Consider the following 24,441-nt stretch of genomic DNA (forward strand, 5'->3'; position numbering starts at 1 on the left):
TCTAGAAATAGCAGAGTGGAATGAGAAGAACCGCAGTTAATTCAGAGGTCCCACAGCCTAACTCTCAAGTAAGGAGATGAGGCCAGAAAGACACACAGAGGACACATGTCAAGATCAGCCTTGCACATCGCTCTAGGGAAGGTCTGGGCTGTGGGAAACCATTGAGGAGTTTTGATCAAGGGACTTCAGATTTCATTTAGATACATCACACTGGATGTTGTATGAAAGAAGGATTTGCAAGGCACAAAGAAGAGGCAGAAAAACCAGTTAATAATCTGTTATAAATGAATGTGACTCATGAGGGTCTCCACTAAGACAGTTGTACAAAGTATGGAAAGGGATAAATCCAAGAAATATTTAGAAAGTAAAATATTTGACACTTGGTGACTAATTCAGGTGCAGGAGAAATCTGAATCAAGTTTGATCCCATTATTTCTAGTTTCTAATGTGTAAGTGGGTGGCAGGTGAAACCAGACCAAAAGCAGGGAATACAGATGATGGGCAAGTTTGGCAGCAGGTGGAGGGTGAATTAGTGAATTTGGTTTGAAAGATGTACAGTTTGAATTGCCTATAGAGTATGAGACCACCAGGTGGAAATAGCCTCTGTTCATAAGTGATTTTTCTCTCAACATTTTTACATGCATACTTTTCTGGTATTTACCAAAAACTTCCTTATATGCATAATGTATATATGTGTCTAATTTTTGTGCTAGATTAAAAACCTGATGATAGGAGATACAGTGTGTAATTTATTTTTACAAGCCTTGTAGTGCCTATCTAGCACAAAGCCTTGCATGTAGTAGGTGCTTAATTCATGTAAAGAGTTTAAGAATGATGGACGATTGCATGCTCAGATGGATGAATGGACAAACGAACAGATGGCTTCAAGCAGTCTCTAGGGAAATAAGATAAAAGAAATATGAAAAATGAAACCCAAGTAATAGAATTCCAATCTGATAACATGAGTTGTTTTGTTTTGTTTGTTTAAATTTATAAGCTGAACATCTTGCAGAGAATTTACTTTTTCAAAGAAACCAAAAATTATGAAGCAACATAGATTTATGTTGCTCCTAGAGAACATTTATACTTATAAACATATTAACTGCGATGCAGCATAATTAGCAGTGTTAATAGTACTGAAGGTGATTTCTATGGTAACTCAGGATATCAATTCTGTGCACATTATTAATTCAAGAGATGATTTTTCAAACTGCAATTTCATAGCTTATAAAAATTAAAATACCCATCAGACAACTCAAATACCTCTACTGTGCAATTGGTAGCGAGGTTTCCAGGAAGAATTCACATTCAGTTCACTCTTGATGTTTTCTCTCTTGCACTTTACCTCCCAGCAGCTCCAGATCACACTCATGAAAAGCTCATTTCCAGTATGAATACACATTTTACAATAATTATTACAGATATTATGTTTGACCTGACTCTTCTGCAGGAAATGAACTGCTCACCTTTTAGAATCAATAGCCATTTAATGCATCAGAAAGTCGATTAGCTAAATAGCAGCCTAATATCCTGATGCTACCCATCCATCTCTAAAAGGTAATTTATTCCCAATTGACTAGTGAAATGAGCCCTAAGGCTATCACTAAGTATTATTCACTGAGAGAATTAAATACAACTGTTGCTATTTAGAGTCAAAGGTAATATTTCAAATTAAATTATGTCCCCCCCTCCCAAAGTTCCTTACCATCTTCCAACACGACCACTTTTAAAATAACTTTGGCTTGAATTTTTTACACTTTTTGACCTTAAACAAGTTTCCTAAATTCTCTGAGCCTATATTCTTATCAAGAAAATAATCTTACAAGGCTATTATTGTGTGTGTTAATGAGATAATATCTGCATAAGGACAGCATATAGAATCAATAAATATTACCTTGACAGACTGTGAGATTAAATCTATGATTACAGACAAATTTTTCTCAATGGAAGCTATGTCATTCCACTGCCAAATTTAGCTGATGTGATTTTCTGGTTTCCAATTTCCAGACAAAGTACAAACATGAAGTCCTCTAGCATCACTTAATTCTGGAAAGATCAACCAAAGTGCCTTTCCCAATATAGACAGTCTATTTCCACCCCACACAGTCCTCCCCTCCCCTCAAAGTACACACATAAAAGAGTAGAGTCAGCTAATGGTCAGAAAAACTAAGAGTGAAAGACATTGAAAGGGGTCAGAGAAAGGAAAGAATGTCTAATCTGCTCTGCTCAACTTCCTTGCAGATTTTAATGCTTTCGGTCACTACCCTTAGAATGTCCTTCTCCCTCAGCCTTATGCAGTGTTTTCTTTCTCCTACCTCTCTGCCTGAACCTATTCTATTTCATTATTCTTTAATATCCAGTCCTGGTAACCTGGTCTTATTGCATTTTATAATAAACAATGTTATATACAGCTTTATCCTGAAAACATTTATCAAGCCGCTACTCTGGGCCAGACTGTGAGTTGATATTGTCCTGGCCCTGCAGAAGCTGCCAGTCAGAGGGAAGAGCCCCTATGCAAACAGATGACAATATGATCCAGACCGTGCTATTGGACAGGTAAAGGGGAACAGCCTGTACCCACTCACTGCGGTACCGCTTACAGCCACATCCACGAACAGAAATACTCTTGGTGAAGCTGGTGGCTTGCCAGCTCCATAATTAATCCCACCTGCTCTCAGGCAGCTCTTTCTTCCTGAGCTCTGCCCTCCCCAATATCCTCACCTTTTCACCCCAGGCTGCTGCACTCGGTCTGTCAGCGGTTCCTCTTGGCTTTGATTACGGGCCCTGGACCACGCTGCTGCTTGCACGGTCAGGGCCTGTGCTCAGGCCAGTCGGGGTTCAGAGCTCTCTTTGCCTTCCCCACAGCCCCCTTACCACTTGTCCCCCTTCCTTTAGGGCAGAGGTTATCAAAGGGTGGTCCACAAGCACTTTGGGGTCCCCAAGACCCTTTCAGGAGTCGGAAAGGCCCAGACTATTTTAATAATAGTTAGACATTTTCCGCAGAGTTGACACTTGCACTAATGGTGCAAAAACAATGGTGGGAAAAATTGCTGGTGTTAGCATGAATCAGGGCCGTGGCACCAAACTGTACAGAGTTACAGAACTCATCACCAAAGTTTAAAGCCAGTTTCACTTATGCACTTCAATTAGTTGATGAAGCAGTACCCATTAGTAACTTTATTAAATCATGGCCTTCAAGCACACATCTTTGTAATATTCTGCATGATGAAGTAGGAAGCATGTATAAAATGCTCTGCTGATCATCTCAAAGAAAAACCAGGTGCAAATGAGTTGCCAGCTGTACTGACCACTTTTTTCATGGAACATCATTTTTACTTAAAGATTGCAAACCAATTGTGGTTATTCATTCAGAGTTGGGTATTTAAGAGACATTTTTTCTAAACTGAACCAAGCATGCTTGTCACTTCAAGGAAAACAAGTGACAATATTCATTGCCAATGTAAAATCTGAGCTTTCAATCCCCAAAGTTCTAAAATTTTAGAACTTCCCAATACAAAGATTTTTATGATGAGGTCAGTAGTAATATTTACAAATATAATTTTTCTATATCGTATAGTGCAATGCATTGCCATTTGGAAGACTGGCATAACTCATTGAACCAATATTTTTCAAATACCCAATGCATGAAGGTACAAAAGCATGCAAGGGTTAAAGGTCTTCCCAAAGTGAGAAACAGAGTAGTTACAGAGTAACTAGTGTTACAGAGTATGAGAAGATGACTGATAGGGTTTTAGGCTTCTTCCTGAAACCAACTTTAAGAATCCGTCACTGATTGAATTTGGTATAGTAAGTATCAAAGAAGAACGCCCACAATTATCTGAAAAATTATCTGAACTATTTATATTTGTGAGACTGGATTTCTTTCAACCAAAACAACATACTATAGCATATTAAATGCAGAAGCTGATAATGAGAATCCAGTTGCCTTCTGATTAAGCCAGACATTAAACAAATTAGCAAAAGAGTAACACAGTGCCACTCTTCTCAACTTTTTTGTTTGGGAAATTATAGCTATATTTCATAAAAATACCTTATTTATTTGTCAATTACTGTCATTTTTAAATGGATTTAATAAATACATAGTTTTGATTTTTGATTTTCTTAGATTTAATTCCTAACATGGAAAATACAGATATAACCCCATAAATGAAAGCTCTATGCTTCCTCAACAATTCTTAGTTCCGGTCAAGATGGCGGAATAGGCGGTCCCTGGCGTCACTCTCTCCCACAAATCAACTGATTAAAACTATAAAAACATAACAACAGATGCATATGGAACGGGGAGACGTTCAGCCGAGGAGGCAGAGGCTCCACGGAGACCACATGCCCTGCGGGGCCGCCGCGGCACGAACTGGCAGATAGGCTTCACTGCTGCTGCCCGGCTCCATTCCCAGCCCAGCCCAGTGCGCTCAGAGCGGAGAGACGTCGGGCAAGGGAGGCGGAGACTCGGCAGAAATCACAAACCCTGCGGAGCTGCCACTGTGAGATCCAGCATCCCAGCCCAGTGTGCACAGAGCTGGGAGACGTCCGGCTAGGGAGGTGGAGACTTGGCAGAAATCACAAACCCTGCGGGCCGCCACTGCGAGATCCAGCAGGTAGGCTTTACTGCAGCCACCTGGCTCCATTCCCAGCCCAGCCCAGTGCGCACAGAGGGGGGAGACGTCCGGCTACGGAAGCGGAGACTCGGCAGAAAACACAAACCCTGCGGGGCCACCACTGTGAGATCCAGCAGGTAGGCTTCACTGCTGCAACCCGGCTCCATTCCCAGCCCAGCCCAGTGTGCACAGAGCTGGGAGACGTTTGGCTAGGGAGGCGGAGACTCGGCAGAAAACACACACCCTGCGGGGCCACCACTGTGAGATCCAGCAGGTAGGCTTCACTGCTGCAACCCGGCTCCATTCCCAGCCCTGCCCAGTGTGCACAGAGCTGGGAGACGTCCAGCGAGGGAGGAAGAGACTCGGCAGAAAACACACACCCTATAGGGCCACCACGACGTGATCCAGCAGGAAGGCTTCATTTCCACCACCCGGCTCCATCCCAAGCCTGGCCTAGCACTCACAGAACAGGGAGACATCCTGTAGGGGAACGGGAAGCTCTCCAGAGCCAACACGCTCTGCGGCGCCTCGGTGCATCCCAGGAGCCCGGGCCAGAGCTCAAGAAACAGGGAGAAGTTGGGCACAGAAGCACAAGCTCAGCAGAGACCACACACCCTGCGGTACTGCCGCGTGATCCAGCAGCCCAGCAGAGTTCAAGCTGACTAGAGAGGTGGCTCCCTGGAGTGGCCCAAGACCCGAGGCAACCACACACACAAGACACTAGAGGCCAACTGAGCAGTCACGGCGGGAGCCATACCAAATTGGCAACCACAGCAACATCCTAGTTAGTCATTAGTCTCAAACCGGTGGACTGTGAAACCCCCTGCCACAATGAATAAACACCAAAAAAAAGACACCAGAAATACAAAAAATCAAGAAAGTACACCACCAAAAGTGAATAAATCTCATACTCTAGATCCTATAGAACAAGAAGCCCTTGAAATGACTGACAAGGAATTTCGAGTGATAATTCTAAGGAAACTGAATGAGATACGAGAAAACTAAGCTAGACATCATGATGAAATGAGGAAAAGTATACAGGATCTGAAAGAGGAAATATACAAGGAAATCAATGTCCTGAAAAAAAATGTAGCAGAACTTGCTGAACTGAAGAAGTTATTCAGCGAAATAAAAAACACAACGGAGAGTTTAACCAGCAGGCTTGTCGAAGTTGAAGAGAGAACCTCTGAACTTGAAGATGGGCTGTTTGAAATAACACAAGCAGACAAAAAGAAAGAAAAAAGAATCAAGGACATGGAAGAAAATCTGAGAGAGATATCAGACAACCTCAAGCGCTCAAATATCCGAGTCATGGGTATTCCAGAAGGGGAGGAAAATGGAGATTCCATTGAAAACATATTCAACAAAATAGTGGCAGAAAACTTCCCAGGTATAGGAAAAATCACAGATCTTCAGATCCAGGAAGCTCAACGATCTCCAAACGTATTCAACCCAAAAAGGCCTTCTCCAAGACATGTCATAGTCAAGTTGGCAAAACTCAGAGACAAAGAGAGAATCTTAAAAGCTGCAAGAGAGAAGCGTCAAATCACCTATAAGGGAGCCCCAATCAGGCTAACATCAGACTTTTCATCACAAACCCTAAAAGCTAGAAAGGAATGGGATGATATTTTCAAAATACTAAAAGACAAAGATTGCCAGCCAAGAATACTCTACCCTGCAAGGCTATGCTTCCGAAATGAGGGGCAAATAGTATATTTCTCAGACAAACAAAACCTGTGGGAGTTCACTACCACATGACCACCCTTACAAGAAATTCTCAAGGGAGTACTGGGTTTGGTTCCTGAAAAATAACAACCACTGCCATTAAAACCCAAGAAAAATCAAAACCCACTAGTATAATAAAAATGGCATTCATGAAGAGAAAACAAACAAACAAAAAACGCTATCTACAACCTAAGGAACCAACAAACACAAAAAACAAACAGTAAATCAGAGAGCAAGGAACAAAAGACACCTAAGACAACCAAACAACGAATAAAGTGCTAGGAATAAATCAAAACCTTTCAATAACAACTCTTAATGTAAAAGGTTTAAATTCCCCAATCAAAAGACACAGATTGGCAGACTGGATTAAAAAGGAGGAAGCAACTATATGCTGCCTACAAGAGACCCACCTCACCCATAAAGATTCACACAGACTAAGAGTGAAAGGATGGAAAAAGATTTACCATGCAAGCAGAAAAGAAAAACGAGCTGGAGTAGCTATTCCTATATCTAACAAAATACACTTTAAACTACAAACCATAAAAAGAGACAATGAGGGACACTACATAATGATAAAAGGACTGATGCATCAAGAAGACATAACAATGATAAATATATATGCACCCAATGTCGGAGCAGCCAAATTTATAAAACAAACTCTATTAGACCTAAAGAAGGAAATACTCACTAATACCATAATAGCAGGGGACCTGAACACCCCACTGTCAATATGGGACAGATCATCTAGGCAAAGAATCAGCAGAGAAACACAAGATCTAAACAATACCCTAGACCAATTGGACTTGGCAGATATCTACAGAACATTCCATCCAACAACCTCAGAATATTCATTCTTCTCATCAGCACAAGGATCATTCTCCACGATAGATCACATATTAGGTCACAAATCAAGTCTCAACAAATTCAAAAAAATTGGAATTATCCCATGTATTTTCTCAGACCACAATGGATTAAAACTAGAAATCAATAACAAACAAAACTCTGGAAACTATACAAACACATGGAAATTAAACAGCATTCTACTTAATGACATATGGGTCCAAGAAGAAATCAAGCAGGAAATCAAAAAATTTATTGAAACTAATGAAAATAATGATACATCATACCAAAACCTGTGGGATACTGCAAAAGCAGTATTGAGGGGAAAATTTATTGCATTAAATGCTCACCTCAGAAGAATGGAAAGATGGCAAGTGAACAACCTAACACTTCACCTTAAAGAACTAGAAAAACAGGAACAATCTAAACCTAAAGTTAGCAGAGAGAAAGAAATGATTAAGATCAGAGCAGAACTTAATGAAATTGAAACCCAAAAAACAATACAAAAGATCAATGAATCAAAAAGTTGGTTTTTTGAAAAGATAAATAAAATTGACAAACCATTAGCATGGCTAACAAAAAAAAGAAGAGAGAAGATCCAAATAACAAAAATTAGAAATGAAAAAGGCGATATTACAACTGATTCATCTGAAATACAAGGAATCATTCGAGACTACTATAAACAACTATACGCCAACAAATTTGAAAATCTGGAGGAAATGGATAAATTTCTGGACACACACAAGCTCCCAAAACTGAGCCAAAAAGACGTAGAAAATTTGAACAGACCTATAACAATAAAGGAGATTGAAGCTGTTATCAGAAGGCTCCCAACAAAGAAAAGCCCAGGACCAGATGGATTCACAGCAGAATTTTACCAAACATTCAAACAGGAATTGACACCGATTCTTTACAAACTATTCCAAAAGACTGAAACAGAAGCAAATCTCCCAAACTCATTCTATGAAGCAAACATCATCCTGATAGGAAAACCAGGTAAAGATATAACCAAAAAAGAAAACTACAGGCTGATATCCTTGATGAATATAGATGCAAAAATCCTCACTAAAATACTAGCAAACAGAATACAGCAACACATACGTAAAATTATTCACCACGATCAAGTGGGATTCATCCCAGGGATGCAAGGTTGGTTCAACATACACAAATCAATAAATGTGATACACCATATTAATAAACTCAAACACAAGGACCATATGATCATATCTATAGATGCTGAAAAAGCATTTGATAAAGTTCAGCACTCATTCATGAGAAAGACCCTCTATAAGTTAGGTATAGAGGGAAAGTATCTCAACATAGTTAAAGCCATATATGACAAACCCACTGCCAATATCATCCTGAATGGGGAAAAGCTGAAAGCTTTTCCTTTAAGAACAGGAACTAGACAAGGATGCCCACTCTCACCACTCCTATTCAACATAGTGTTGGAAGTACTAGCCAGAGCAATCAGAGAAGAGAAGGAAATAAAGGGCATCCAGATTGGAAAAGATGAAGTCAAACTGTCCCTGTTTGCAGATGACATGATCCTATATATCGAACAGCCTAAAACCTCTACAAAAAAACTGTTGGAATTGATAAATGATTTCAGCACAGTAGCAGGATACAAAATCAACACACCAAAATCAGCAGCATTTCTTTTCTCCAATAGTGAACATGCAGAAAGAGAAATCAAGAAAGCCTGCCCATTTACAATAGCCACCAAAAAGTAAAATACTTAGGAATTGAGTTAACCAAGGAGGTGAAAAATCTCTATAATGAGAACTACAAACCACTGCTGAGAGATATTAGAGAGGATACAAGAAGATGGAAAGATATCCCATGCTCTTGGATTGGAAGAATCAACATAGTGAAAATGTCCATACTACCCAAAGTGATATACAAATTCAATGCAATCCCCATCAAAATTCCAAAGACATTTTTCTCAGAAATGGAAAGAACTATCCAGACATTTATATGGAATAATAAAAGACCATGCATAGCCAAAGCAATGCTGAGCAAAAAAAAATAAAGCTAGAGGCATAACACTACCTGACTTTAAGCTATACTACAAAGCTATAATAACCAAAACAGTATGGTACTGGCATAAAAACAGACACATTGATCAATGGAATAGAATAGAGAATCCAGAAACCAACCCACACACTTACTGCCATCTGATCTTTGACAAAGGCACCAAGCCTATTCACTGGGGAAGGGACTGCCTCTTCAGCAAATGGTGCTGGGATAACTGGATATCCATATGCAGGAGAATGAAACTAGATCCATACCTCTCACCGTATACTAAAATCAACTCAAAATGGATTAAGGATTTAAATATACACCCTGAAACAATAAAACTTCTTAAAGAAAACATAGGAGAAACACTTCAGGAAATAGGACTGGGCACAGACTTCATGAATACGACCCCAAGAGCACGGGCAACCAAAGGAAAAATAAACAATTGGGATTATATCAAACTAAAAAGCTTCTGCACAGCAAAAGAAACAATTAACTGAGTTAAAAGACAACCAACAGAGTGGGAGAAAATATTTGCAAAATATACATCTGACAAAGGATTAATATCCAGAATATATAAGGAACTCAAACAACTTTACAAGAAAAAAACAAGCAACCCAATTAAAAAATGGGCAAAAGAGCTAAGTAGGCATTTCTCTAAGGAAGATATACAAATGGCCAACAGACATATGAAAAAATGCTCAACATCACTCAGCATCCAGGAAATGCAAATCAAAATCACACTGAGATACCATCTCACCCCAGTTAGGATGGCTAAAATCCAAAAGGCTCTGAACAATAAATGCTGGCGAGGTTGTGGAGAAAAAGGAACTCTCATTCATTGTTGGTGGGACTGAAAAATGGTGCAGCCTCTATGGAAAATGGTATGGAGGTTCCTCAAACAATTGCAGATAGATCTACCATATGACCCAGCTATCCCACTGTTGGGAATATACCCAGAGGAATGGAAATCATCAAGTCGAAGGTATACCTGTTCCCCAATGTTCATCGCAGCACTCTTTACAATAGCCAAGAGTTGGAACCAGCCCAAATGCCCATCATCAGATGAGTGGATACGGAAAATGTGGTACATCTACACAATGGAATACTACTCAGCTATAAAAACGAATGAAATACTGCCATTTGCAACAACATGGATGGACCTTGAGAGAATTATATTAAGTGAAACAAGTCAGGCACAGAAAGAGAAATACCACATGTTCTCACTTATTGGTGGGAGCTAAAAATAAATAAATAAATTCACACACACAAAAACCGGGGGGGCGGGGGGAGAAGACATAACAACTACAATTCCTTGAAGTTGATACGACTAGCAAACAGAAAGGACATTGTTGGGGGGGAGGGAGGAGAGGGAGGAGGGAGGGAGGTTTTGGTAAGGGGCAACAATAATCAACCACAATGTATATCGACAAAATAAAATTAAAAAAAACCCAACACACTGTATCCCACAAAGCTAAATATAAATAAAATTGAATTAAAAAAGAAAAATCATATTGGTGGTAATATATTTTCTCCCACTCAGTTGGAGCAACTTAAGAGAAAATAAATGTAAAACTTTCAAACTCTTAAAGTAAAAAAAAAAAAAAAGAAGAATTCTCATCTTCCCCTCAATAAACACGTTCTCTCGAATGGCAGTGACTGAGTCTCACATTTCCTCAGCATTCCCACCTAGCACAGTGTTGGGCCTGTGAAGTCTGAGACAACACTGTCAGTTGACTGACAAGAAGGGTGAGGGAGCCAAAATAGGAAACTTGAAAAGTAAGATACAGAACAGAAGTAAAGAAGCTGTTACAACTAGGAACAGCAGCCAGGGATGCTCGGGGAAGAAACAGCAAGGCCCCAGGAGCAGATGTGGAAGAGTTTGTGAGAGGAAACAGACCATAGGCCAGAGAGCACATGACAGCCATGGGAGCTGCCAGCCATGGAAGGCTCAGCCTGTGCCCAGCACAAGTGCAAAAGCTTCATGTGTTGTAACTCACTGAATCCTCACAGCAGTTCTATAAGACAGGTGAGTACGTCAAGGCACAGAAAGGTTAACCAGCCTGCATGACGTGAACAGCTAAGCAGTGTCAGAGCCACAATTCAAACCCAAGCATTCTGGCCCCGGCCTCTGCTCCTCATTAACAGGCTCTGCTATCTCTTGGGAAATAGTAAGGAGGAGAAGCTGTAGGTACCCAAACTAGTTTTCGGAGCAGTCTGATCACTGATAAAGTTCAAAACAAATATTAAAATATTTTACGACTCATCCGGCTACACTTGCAAGCACAGAGAATCAAATGCAGCTTGCTTTTCTTCATCCTCCTCACTAAGAGGTTGTGAAAACATGCACACGTGCTCACATACACACAACACACCACACAGCACACCACACACACGCAATACACACAACACACTACGTACACAAACCACACAATACACACAACACACAATACACATCCCACCATACACACACAATACATACAAAAGACCACACCCACACACATATCACACACAACACTACACACACCACACATATACACACACCACACCACCATGCATGTACACACACTCACAGCACTGCGTGATGCACAGGTGCTGCAGTGGGGTCCCACAGTGCATTCCCTGTACAAGGGGCAGCAGCTTACGGTGCTCCAGTCCCAGATGTGCAGCAGCCCAGCCCTGAGCTCCAGCCCTGGGGTGAGGCACCCATGCCCCCACCTCAGCTGCCACCCCCACTCTGCCCCAGGCAAACTCCTCAGGCCTGTACTCTGCCCCGAGGAGCCCGAGCACCAGAGCAGGTCCTGCTTAGTGTCTCACCCTGAGCTGGGCCACACTCCAGCCAAGTCTGCCCATCTGGCCAGGCGTGCGCACTTGCCCCTCTGTGAACCCTGGGGTTGGCACAGAGGGCCCTTCCCAGGCTTGTTTCCCATCGTCCTGTCACAAGCCTGCTGGGACCCCTTTCTTCCCCACCTTTGGGCACCAGCTCCCAGCTTGCCCTGCAGCTGAATTCACAAAGTTCCCAGGGTCTCAGTTTCGTGGACTGGGTTCACCTTAGAGGGGTTGCCTGACCACATCCACCCCAAATGAGGTGGATGACGCTAGGGACATCAGACATGGGGCGGGTTCACACGGCTAGTAGAGACACGGAGTGACAAGAGCCCTCCTGTGCTGAACCTCGCCTCCTGGGGGGCAGGGCCAAGGTGTATGTCCCTGCTTGCCTCAGCCCACCTGACCAATTGCTCCCCAACCCCGCTTCCCTCTCCTTTCCTCCCTCCCATCTCTAGTATCCTTATGTTTGTGCCCTCCTTCTGAAAGTTCAACATATTACTGTGGTTTTCTCTCTCTCTTTCTCTTTCTGTCTGTCTGTCTCTCTCTCCCCGCTACAGTTGCTCCCCTGGTTTCCCTGGAGTTCTCCTGGCTATCCTGCCTCTCCAGGAGACACTTTTCTGTTTCTTTCTTTGGTGCCCCTTTCCCTCCCTTACCCATAAGTGCTCACATTCCCCAGAATTTCATCCTAGGGGCTCTTCTTTCTCTTCTCCATTGTCTAATGCTCCTGGATTTGTCTAGACAGTTCCGTGTGTTAGAATGACAGTTGACAGTTAGAATGTAACTGTCAGCAAGACACATGTACCCTAACTGCCTAGAGCAGTATGAGGCACAAAGGAGGGGCTTAGTATTTGTTAACTAAATAATAACTCAAATACTTATCTCTCCATCTCAGACCTCTCTCAATGGATGGAGACCATACATCCTACCTCTGGCAGGCTTCTCAGCCCAGGGGACCACAGCCACAAGGGGCAGCGGCTTCGTGAGCCTGCATTAAGACCTCTCAGCTTCCCTCAGTCTCAGCTGCAGCTTCAGTGACCAGTTCCCTGCACACCGACGGCATCCCCCTCCCCGTTTCCAGTCCAAGCTGCAGAGTTCCTCTGCTTTTCTGCTCCAAGATTTCTCCAAAGCCTTCAAAGCAAGCCTGGGGGAGCCCATGCCCCCAGGAAAAACTCTCAGTTCTAGGGTAAATGCCTTAACCTGGAACCTCTGGAGGGCTAATTCTGACAGGATACCAGGAAGATTGGACTTTAGTTGCCCTCAACAATAAAGCTTGATAATGAAGACTTTATTGAACTTAAAGCCTTCCCTTTCTCAGTCTCCCTGCCCCTCACTCCTTCTTTCCAGGATGGATTCCTGAGTTAAACTGAAGTGGATACAGAAAGCAGAAACTCCACTTGGGTTTCTGGAACTGGACCACTCTCTGGTCAGAAGGCAACAAGGCCCCTGACGCCAGCAGTCAGTGGGTCTGTCCCACTGTGGGTGACAACTCTCAGCATTCTGCAGCACCACAGTGATTGGGAGTCTCACCTGACAGAATTGGTGGGGAGGAGCAGGTGGAAAGGGAAGCATTGGTTCAGGCAGCTGCCGTAGCACTTGAGTGCTATGGGGTGATTGGATATGTCATGGAATTGACTGTCTTTTGCTACCTGCTTGAGGGTTGGGATTTGGGAGAGGCAACCTTAGAAATTAAGCAGACACCAAATAACTCAGTAATCAAGATAAAAAACATTTTAATATACTCTAATTCCTCAATTTCAAATTTTGAAATTTTGTTCATTCTGTTTATATTCATTTCAAATTTTAGAACATTGCATAGAAATATTATTTACCTTGGTTACTGAGTTTTTTGGCTCCCACAAAAATTCTATACCTGAGGTGAGGCTCCTCTATTGCCTTACCCTGACCCCAGCCCTGTCTAGCCTAGAGCCCTGAAGAAAGGCTCGAGTCCACCAACTGTCAGTCACAGCACTCTGACAGCTACAAGGCCCCATGGCACCATCCAAAGAGACCTTTGCACCCTACAGTCCAAGGGTGGATCTTACTGAAAAGTGGACTTAAGATTTGACCATAGGGTGGCAGAACTGCAAAGGAGAATAAACAAGCAGCATCCTATCTTAAAGTCGAGGACCTGACAAAGAAGGGATAGAACCTTCTTGGCATGGGGATATGTATCTATAGATCTTGAAGCCTCAGTTTCCCTGAAGCCTCCAGGTCAGCTGAGGCCATGCTTTTCCCTTGCTACATAAGAGGCCAGAGAACAGCCTCCCCTGCCGAGGGACACACAAAGACCTCACATGCAGCAGCTGTAAAATGATGCCTGCCTACCTCCTGTTCTCCTGACTACCTCCAAAATAGTAATGAGGGTCAGCTCTCAGCATCATAACCTGAGCAAACAGGAAATAGACACCTGACCAAGAAGTGCCAAATCTCACTAATTCCTACTTGGAGGATGAGGAGAGAAAGTAAGGCCTCTGGTCTTGTGGGTGTTAGAGGGATGGGGAGAATGAGGCTGCACAGAGAGAGTCGATTCACATAGGAGTGTTCTCTGTGGGTTCAGGATTTAATATTCTGGCAAAGATGGCTGGAGCTCGTCTTATGGAGCTGGTGGCATGGCTCCTTGAATCCCAGACCTTATGATGACCTACAGTGAACGAGATGGAGATGCCAGAGCTGCCTTCACAAAGTATTGGGAAAGGGAGAGAAGGTTCAAGAAAGAGAGCATGTTAGAATAGCTTTGTCATGAGATCACAAAACCCACCCCCAGCAAAACAAGAGAGAAACTTCAAACTAAAAAGAAATTTCATCACAAGGTTCAGATTTGGAAAGTAACATTGCCACTTACTAACTTTGAGTAGTTTCAAATTTTAGTCTATTTTCTATTACTCTCTATTTTCAAAGGCAAGGAATAAGAACAGAGAACCTTTTATTAGCAAAAGCATCAAAACTCGGCTCTGTGCTTTCGAATATTTGACCGCTAGAGGTTACAAAATTATTTAAATTTTATTATATGAAAATTAACCTCAATTACTCTGATGTGACTAAATAGAAATGAAAGAATAATAGTTTTACTTAGAAACACTCTGTAAATCTGATATTTGTGGCTGGCCAGGTCCAATTATTGGAACGAGCTTAATGTGCCAATGGAGAGGCTGTTTGTGCACATTTTAAAAAATATTACTCCACATGACCCAAAAAAGGAGTTTTTTTAAGAAAGTAAGATATGACTTCATTCTCCCTTTAATGTGAATGTCTGTATGCTTCTCAAAATCTGAAAATCAGAAGTTTTCTGTCTGTAAAATTATTATGTACAACTGCCCAGGTTAATTTTATTATAAATGACTAATGAATATTTTAGGAATTGGTTTACTTAGACGGGTTTCCTGTTAAACTCTGTAGAACCTATTATGCCCTCAACAAGGAATCTAATAAAACAATACCTAAATTCTACACTGTTTTTTCCAATATATTTCAACTTTTAGTGAAATTATTTCTGACAAGTTGAGAACAGATTGATGGTCAATGAGACACAAAAAGATTTTAAGATAGAAAGGGGAGAAACTGCCTCCTGAGGTAGGAGGCATACAAGACTTATCTCAGGGTTGTGTACATCATGGAGAAGAGTGATATCCAAGAACTTGGAAAACCTCCTCGAACAATGGTTTGCAAAAAAAAAAAAAAAAAAAAAGAAAGAAACATAGGTAACTGATTAGATCCCAACTGAGGAGCAAGGATTTTAAAAATTCAACAGACAAAAAAAAGACAAATTTGGCCACAAAAAGAAATGTACCGCATCAGTGCTTGGATTGTCACACCCAGACCTGGAGACTCCCAGTCTCAAGGTTTGCTGTCCATTTAGTCACGTGGCTGCCTCACGCATTCAACCCACACTCTGTGACATATACCCACGGTTTTACCCTGTGAACCTTAGGTGGCCTGAAATGCTAGGTCCTGGTCCTCTTGGTTAGGTGAGTACCAAAGATATAAAAATAAGTGCAGAGAAAATGAAGAAATTATTCAATCCTATAATACTGATGATTTTGTGTAAATTGTGTTTATAGAGGTATAATTACACATTTTGTAGTCACTGGGCTCTTTGTTTAGACTGTTTAAGATACTTAAAAATGCTTAATAGAATTTGTTCTATTTGTAAACCTGATTAGATTTATAAAAATCTGCTACCTAGATTTGGTTTCTCAGATTAATATGTCTACTCTGTTGAAGTGTTTGAAGTTTAATCGAACATGTAGGTGGTATTAAAGTTTAAGGAGTATATAACCACTGAATATTAATCAAAAATATTAAGCAAGTTTTCAAGATGGCGGCGGCTGCGGCGGCTGGCGCGGAGTAGCTGAGGTGGAAAAGGTGGCCACGGGGCCTCAGGCAGCCGGGAAACTTGTGGACCTTCCTCTCGCCATCTCTTAAGGGAGGACTGCTGCTGCTGACCGGTCGTGGGGGGGTGACCGCCAATTTGCCCCCGGCAGGAGAGGCTGCCTCATTTACAGGCAATAGCTTTGAAGTATGGAGCAGGAAAAGAACTGTTTCTTAGCTGCAAAAGCAAGGCTCGAAACAGGGAACACGGCGCCAGGGCTGCTGTGGATGCAGCCAGGATCCCGGAGGCCGGGGCCGCGCTGAAGGCGGCCAGCTGCCCTATTCAGGATTCGAGGTTTCAGGCCGGCATTAAAGAAGACTCCTGGGAGAGCCCGAGGCGGCAGCGGCCGAGAACTGGGAAAGGCGGCAAACCAGAGACAGAGAGCGAGCACCCGACCTGGCACAGCACTGTGAGTGATCCCTGGCACAGCTCTGTTCGGGGGGTGGATGCCCACGCGGCTCCCACCTGCACCACCAGGCCACTCACCGCCCGGTGCTGCCTCCATTTTCCCAGGTGCGGGCAGCTCCGCCCTGCTCGGCCTTCACTGAGCACTCCCACTTGCTTGGCCTGGCGCCGGGCTTTCCGGAGCCTGCGGACCAGCCTCCGCTCCCACTTCCTCCGCGGTTCTCTGGCGGGGCTGGTGGCGGGGGGCGTCCCGGGCCAGTGTCGGGAGGGCAAGGAAGTACGGGCGGGCCAACTGTCACTCCACCATACCCTGGACTCCGGCCCCACGTAAACTCCCTGTTACTGGGAGGCAGATACCATCTCTGCGACCACCAGTATGGAAAAAAGCCTAACGAATTTCTGGTTGGGAATAGTGTGGTAGGAGAGTTCCCAGGTCTGCTTGAACCTGCCGGAGACCAAGCTGCAGGTGGGCCCTAGACTCGGTTTATACTGGGAGGATACAAAGGTGAACAAGACCCGAGAAAGATCTACATAGTGCTACAAAGGCACCCAGAGAGACCGGTCGTCTGTGCCCAGCAGAAACCTGGTAGAATTCCTGGGCGAGGCGGTGCCGAGCAGGGTCTTGAAGGCCCAGCTGATAGACGAGGGGTGCAGAAGACACGCCCCAGCCCAGCACAGTGCGCACAGAGTGGGGAGACGTGCGGCCAGGGAGGCGGAGACTCGACAGAAACCACACAACCGGTGGGGTCGCCACTGAACGATCTAACAGCCTGGGCCAGAGCACACGGAACAGGGAGAAGTCCTGCACAGGAAGTGAAAGCTCAACAGAGATCACACACCCTGTGGTACGTGATCCACCAGCCCAGCAGAGTCCAAGCTGACCAGAAAGGTGGCTCCCCAGAGAAGCCCAAGACCCGAGGCAACCACACACACAAGGCACTAGAGGCCAACTGAGCAGTCACAGAGGGAGCCATATGAAATTGGCAACCACAGCAACATCCTAGTTAGTCATTAGTCTCAAACCGGTGGACTGTGAAACCCCCGGCCACAATGAATAAACACCAAAAAGAAGATACCCGAAAGACAAAAAATCAAGAAAGTACACCACCAAAAGTGAATAAATCTCAAACTCTAGATCCTATAGAACAAGAAGCCCTTGAAATGACTGACAAGGAATTTCGAGTGATAATTCTCAGGAAACTGAATGAGATACAAGAAAACTCAACTCGACATCATGATGAAATGAGAAAAAGTATACAGGATCTGAAAGAGGAAATGTACAAGGAAATCAATGTCCTGAAAAAAAATGTAGCAGAACTTGCTGAACTGAAGAAGTTATTCAGCGAAATAAAAAACACAACGGAGAGTTTAACCAGCAGGCTTGTCGAAGTTGAAGAGAGAACCTCTGAACCTGAAGAGGGGCTGCTTGAAATAACACAAGCAGACAAAAAGAAAGAAAAAAGAATCAAGGACATAGAAGAAAATCTGAGAGACATATCAGACAACCATAAGCGATCAAATATCCGAGTCATGGGTATTCCAGAAGGGGAGGAAAATGGAGATTCCATTGAAAACATATTCAACAAAATAGTGGCAGAAAACTTCCCAGGTATAGGAAAAATCACAGATCTTCAGATCCAGGAAGCTCAACGATCTCCAAACGTATTCAACCCAAAAAGGCCTTCTCCAAGACATGTCATAGTCAAATTGGCAAAACTCAGAGACAAAGAGAGAATCTTAAAAGCAGCAAGAGAGAAGCGTCAAATCACCTATAAGGGAGCCCCAATCAGGTTAACATCAGACTTTTCATCACAAACCCTAAAAGCTAGAAAGGAATGGGATGATATTTTCAGAATACTAAAAGACAAAGATTGCCAGCCAAGAATACTCTACCCTGCAAGGCTATCCTTCCGAAATGAGGGGCAAATAGTATATTTCTCAGACAAACAAAAACTGCGGGAGTTCACTGCCACAAGACCACCCTTACAAGAAATCCTCAAGGGAGTACTGGGTTTGGTTCCTGAAAAATAACTACCACTGCCATAAAAACCCAAGAAAAATCTAAACCCGCTAGTATAATAAAAATGGCATTCATGAAGAGAAAACAAGCTAACAAAAACACTATCTACAACCTAAGGAACCAACAAACACAGAAAACAAACAGTAAATCAGAAAGCAAGGAACAAAAGACACCTAAGACAACCAAACAACCAATAAAATGCTAGGAATAAATCATCACCTTTCAATAACAACTCTTAATGTTAAAGGCTTAAATTCCCCAATCAAAAGACACAGACTGGCTGACTGGATCAAAAAGCAGGACCCAACTATATGCTGCCTACAAGAGACCCACCTCACCCATAAAGATTCACACAGACTAAGAGTGAAAGGATGGAAAAAGATTTACCATGCAAACAGAAAAGAAAAACGAGCTGGAGTGGCTATTCTTATATCTGACAAAATAGACTTTAAACTAAAAACCATAAAAAGAGACAATGAGGGACACTACTTAATGATAAAAGGACTGATCCATCAAGAAGACATAACAATCATAAATATGTATGCACCCAATGTTGCAGCAGCCAGATTTATAAAACAAACTCTATTAGACCTAAAGAAGGAAATAGACACTAATACCATAATAGCAGGGGACCTGAACACCCCACTGTCAATATTAGACAGATCATCTAGGCAAAGAATCAGTAGAGAAACACAAGATCTAAACAAGACTCTAGAACAATTGGAATTGGCAGATATCTACAGAACATTCCACCCAACAACCTCAGAATATTCATTTTTCTCATCAGCACATGGATCATTCTCCAGGATAGATCACATATTAGGTCACAAATCAAGTCTCAATAAATTCAAAAAAATCGCAATTATCCCATGTATCTTCTCAGACCACAATGGATTAAAACTAGAAATTAATAACAAACAAAACTCTGGAAACTATACAAACACATGGAAATTAAACAGCATTCTACTTAATGACATATGGGTCCAAGAAGAAATCAAGCAGGAAATCAAAAAATTTATTGAAACTAATGAAAACAATGATACATCATACCAAAACCTGTGGGATACTGCAAAAGCAGTATTGAGGGGAAAATTTATTGCATTAAATGCTCACCTCAGAAGAATGGAAAGATGGCAAGTGAACAACCTAACACTTCACCTTAAAGAACTAGAAAAACAAGAACAATCCAATCCTAGAGTTAGCAGACGGAAAGAAATGATTAAGATCAGAGCAGAACTGAATGAAATTGAAAACCAAAAAACAATTCAAAAGATCAACGAATCAAAAAGTTGGTTTTTTGAAAAGATAAATAAAATTGACAAACCATTAGCATGGCTAACAAAAAAAAGAAGAGAGAAGACTCAAATAACAAAAATTAGAAATGAAAAAGGTGATATTACAACTGATTCATCTGAAATACAAGGAATCATTCGAGACTACTATAAACAACTATACGCCAACAAATTTGAAAATCTGGAGGAAATGGATAAATTTCTGGACACACACAAGCTCCCAAAACTGAACCGTGAAGACATAGAAAATTTGAACAGACCAATAACAATAAAGGAGATTGAAGCTGTTATCAGAAGGCTCCCAACAAAGAAAAGCCCAGGACCAGATGGATTCACAGCAGAATTTTACCAAACATTCAAACAGGAATTGACACCGATTCTTTACAAACTATTCCAAAAGACTGAAACAGACGCAAATCTCCCAAACTCATTCTATGAAGCAAACATCATCCTGATACCAAAACCAGGTAAAGATATAACCAAAAAAGAAAACTACAGGCTGATATCCTTGATGAATATAGATGCAAAAATCCTCACTAAAATACTAGCAAACAGAATACAGCAACACATACGTAAAATTATTCACCACGATCAAGTGGGATTCATCCCAGGGATGCAAGGTTGGTTCAACATACACAAATCAATAAATGTGATACACCATATTAATAAACTCAAACACAAGGACCATATGATCATATCTATAGATGCTGAAAAAGCATTTGATAAAGTTCAGCACTCATTCATGACAAAGACCCTCTATAAGTTAGGTATAGAGGGAAAGTATCTCAACATAATTAAAGCCATATATGCCAAACCCACAGCCAATATCATCCTGAATGGGGAAAAGCTAAAAGCTTTTCCTTTAAGAACAGGAACTAGACAAGGATGCCCACTCTCACCACTCCTATTCAACATAGTGTTGGAAGTACTAGCCAGAGCAATCAGAGAAGAGAAGGAAATAAAGGGCATTCAGATTGGAAAAGATGAAGTCAAACTGTCCCTGTTTGCAGATGACATGATCCTATATATCGAACAGCCTAAAACCTCTACAAAAAAACTGTTGGAATTGATAAATGATTTCAGCACAGTAGCAGGATACAAAATCAACACACCAAAATCAGTAGCATTTCTTTTCTCCAATAGTGAACATGCAGAAAGAGAAATCAAGAAAGCCTGCCCATTTACAATAGCCACCAAAAAAATAAAATACTTAGGAATTGAGTTAACGAAGGAGGTGAAAAATCTCTATAATGAGAACTACAAACCACTGCTGAGAGAAATTAGAGAGGATACAAGAAGATGGAAAGATATTCCATGCTCTTGGATTGGAAGAATCAACATAGTGAAAATGTCCATACTACCCAAAGTGATATACAAATTCAACGCAATCCCCATCAAAATTCGAAAGACATTTTTCTCAGAAATGGAAAGAACTATCCAGACATTTATATGGAACAATAAAAGACCATGCATAGCCAAAGCAATGCTGAGCAAAAAAAATAAAGCTGGAGGCATAACACTACCTGACTTTAAGCTACACTACAAAGCTATAATAACCAAAACAGTATGGTACTGGCATAAAAACAGACACACTGACCAATGGAATAGAATAGAGAATCCAGAAATCAACCCACACACTTACTGTCAGCTGATCTTTGACAAAGGCACCAAGCCTATTCAGTGGCGAAGGGACTGCCTCTTCAGCAAATGGTGCTGGGATAACTGGATATCCATATGCAGGAGAATGAAACTAGATCCATACCTCTCGCCGTATACTAAAATCAACTCAAAATGGATTAAGGATTTAAATATACACCCTGAAACAATAAAACTTCTTAAAGAAAACATAGGAGAAACACTTCAGGAAATAGGACTGGGCACAGACTTCATGAATACGACCCCAAAAGCATGGGCAACCAAAGGAAAAATAAACAAATGGGATTATATCAAACTAAAAAGCTTCTGCACAGCAAAAGAAACAATTAAAAGAGTTAAAAGACAACCAACAGAGTGGGAGAAAATATTTGCAAAATATATATCTGACAAAGGATTAATATCCAGAATATATAAGGAACTCAAACAACTGTACAAGAAGAAAACAAGCAACCCAATTAAACAATGGGCAAAAGAGCTAAGTAGGCATTTCTCTAAGGAAGATATACAAATGGCCAACAGACATATGAAAAAATGCTCAACATCACTCAGCATCCGGGAAATGCAAATCAAAACCACATTGAGATACCATCTAACCCCAGTTAGGATGGCTAAAATCCAAAAGACTATGAACGATAAATGCTGGCGAGGCTGCGGAGAAAAAGGAACTCTCATACACTGTTGGTGGGACTGCAAAATGGTGCATCCTCTATGGAAAATGGTATGGAGGTTCCTCAAACAATTGCAGATAGATCTGCCATATGACCCAGCTATCCCACTGCTGGGAATATACCCAGAGGAATGGAAATCATCAAGTCGAAGGTATACCCGTTCCCCAATGTTCATTGCAGCACTCTTTACAATAGCCAAGAGTTGGAACCAGCCCAAATGCCCATCATCAGATGAGTGGATACGGAAAATGTGGTACATCTACACAATGGAATACTACTCAGCTATAAAAACGAATGAAATACTGCCATTTGCAACAACATGGATGGACCTTGAGAGAATTATATTAAGTGAAACAAGTCAGGCACAGAAAGAGAAATACCACATGTTCTCACTTATTGGTGGGAGCTAAAAATTAATATATAAATTCACACACACACACACACACACACACACACAAACCGGGGGGGGGGGAAGAAGATATAACAACCACAATTATTTGAAGTTGATATGACAAGCAAACAGAAAGGACATTGTTGCGGGGGAGGGGGGGAGGGAGAAGGGAGGGAGGTTTTGGTGATGGGGAGCAATAACCAGCCACAATGTATATCGACAAAATAAAATTTTTTTAAAAAAATAAATAAATAAATAAAAAATTAAAAAAAAAAAATTAAGCAAAGAAAAAAATGAAAGTGATTGTTTTTGTAATTGTCATAAGTTCTATGAGCTGAGTGTAAAGGTTTAAGGGGGGAAAAGTTGCCTCGAGATAGTTAATTTTAATGAATGGTATGTATAATAATTAAAGCATGATGACGTGGGAGTATTGCTTCCCATGTACAAAATCACTTCTTGGGAATTAAAGCAGAATGATTTCCACCAGAATGACTGTCACTCATTTGTACTTAAAACTACAGGGCTGTGCAAAATGAAACCAAAATCAGAACCTACGACTTCAAAGAATCAGTGTGTTCTTATGAAATTCAGAAGACTGCAGTGTCTCTGGTTACCAGAACTCCTAGAAATTGAGTGTCCTAAAAAACCTAATAAAGTTTGCAGACCATTAATACATTAACATGAAAACTGATCTTTTGCTAATGTAGAATCTGTAATTACCACTGAGAAAAGTTCTGTCTAGTTTTTTTTCCATGTTTTCAAAGTAAAAATATTTAGGTCAAAGCAATTAAAAATTTTAAACTTTTGGTAAAAAAAAAATAGTTTAGAAAAAATGGGAAACAAATGTACATGTTAGGGGACAAGTTAAATGATAGCATAGCCTTTCAACAGGATAATACTATCCAGCTATTTTTAAATAAAAGAAGCTTTAAATATGTTATTAGGGAATGACATCAAAGATATTAAGTGAAAATAAAGACACATAAGCAAGCAAAAAAAATTAGTTTGATCAGACTACCTATATTCTGGCAAATATGACATCCTTAAGGAATGGCTGGTCTGAAGGTGAGTGCAGTTGATTGTTCACAGGCAGTCACAGATCAAACTCCTGGTTCCACTCTTTCTCCCCTTCTCAGTACTGCACTTGACCAGTCTAAAAGAACAAAAACAAAATCCTATAAGGAAAATCGAGTCACATAAACCCAACAATTAACAAAAACAACATCATTTTAATTACCTTTACCACAGGATCTCTATGCTGAAATTAAAACAATACTTGATTCTTAAACAGGAGATGGAGCCTATGAGTGTCCTTCTATAAGAGAAAAAAGCTTAACAAAAACTGTGTATTAGCCTTAGCACATTTATTCAACGACTCAACATTCAGAGAACTGCTAGGAATGAAAAGTGGGGAAAAAATGAATGAAAAATGAGACTCAGAGAAATCAGCTGATGAGGCTAAAAAGGGGGCCACATGCCACGTACGCCCTCCTAAAGGGCTGCAGTTCTAGAAATAAAGGAAAGGGTAGAAATAAAATATCTACTGGCAATATTTAAACCAAAAAGTGTCAAAACAAACTGTTACTAAAAGCCAAAGATATAAGAAACCAA

Source organism: Cynocephalus volans, chromosome 15, assembly GCF_027409185.1.
Source record: "Cynocephalus volans isolate mCynVol1 chromosome 15, mCynVol1.pri, whole genome shotgun sequence".
Lineage (NCBI taxonomy): Eukaryota > Metazoa > Chordata > Mammalia > Dermoptera > Cynocephalidae > Cynocephalus > Cynocephalus volans.